An 842-nucleotide genomic window follows, 5' to 3' on the forward strand; every position below is an offset into this window, starting at 1 on the left:
GTGAGGTGGGGCGGGTTAGTACCGCCGCAGAACCCACCCTCTCCCCCTCACCCCACGAGCACTGATGCATTGGGTATGCACCACGAGCCATCACACGGCCCGACGCCCCGCCCCGCCGCATGCGGCGCTGCCTTTTTGATGCCGAATTGGTCATGTGAAACGGTTAGGTTATCGCCGCAATAAAAAGTGCGAGGGGTGTGGCGGGGGGAAGGAGGGAGAGTCAGGAGAGGGAGGGAAGGGGGGTCATGCAGACGATTGTGAGTCAAGGCCCCCACCACGCCGGCGCTCCCGCCTTGACCCGAGGAGTCCGCCCGAAGGCTCGAGACTTGGAACTGACAGCGCGCTCACGAGCACACCGGGGACCCGTGACGACGGAGACGGCAGCGGAGGCTGGCTGTTCTTCCTCGCCTCTGTTCAAACACCGACTCCCTTATATCTCCCCCCCCCCCCCCCGCGACTCCGATTGCTGATTGGTCGAGTCGTCTCCCCCTCGCCATGCCCGTGCCTCGCATCCTCCGATGGCTCCCGCCGCCAGGGGGACCCCCTGGGCGCAAAGCCCCATCCCGACCGTCCCGATCCGGGGCCTGCCTGCGTCACCTGATACGTTACTGAATGAGATGTCCCGGGGCCCCCGCCGCCTAACCACCGAAGGATGTCCACGGGGAGGCGGATCGAGGAGCAGGCGAGGTCCCCCTGCTCGGCTGCGTCCTCGGCTCAGGGATTGGAATCCGGTCGAATCCGGCGGCCCATCCTCGTGTGTGTGCTATGGGGGGCTCTAAAGGTGTCTTTGGGTTTGAAACGAAACGATGAGGAGTGAGATGAGGAGGGGAAAGAAGGGGGGG

This window comes from Frankliniella occidentalis, unplaced genomic scaffold (genome assembly GCF_000697945.3).
Source record: "Frankliniella occidentalis isolate FOCC.00 unplaced genomic scaffold, Focc_3.1 Scaffold124, whole genome shotgun sequence".
In the NCBI taxonomy this organism is placed as follows: Eukaryota; Metazoa; Arthropoda; class Insecta; order Thysanoptera; family Thripidae; genus Frankliniella; species Frankliniella occidentalis.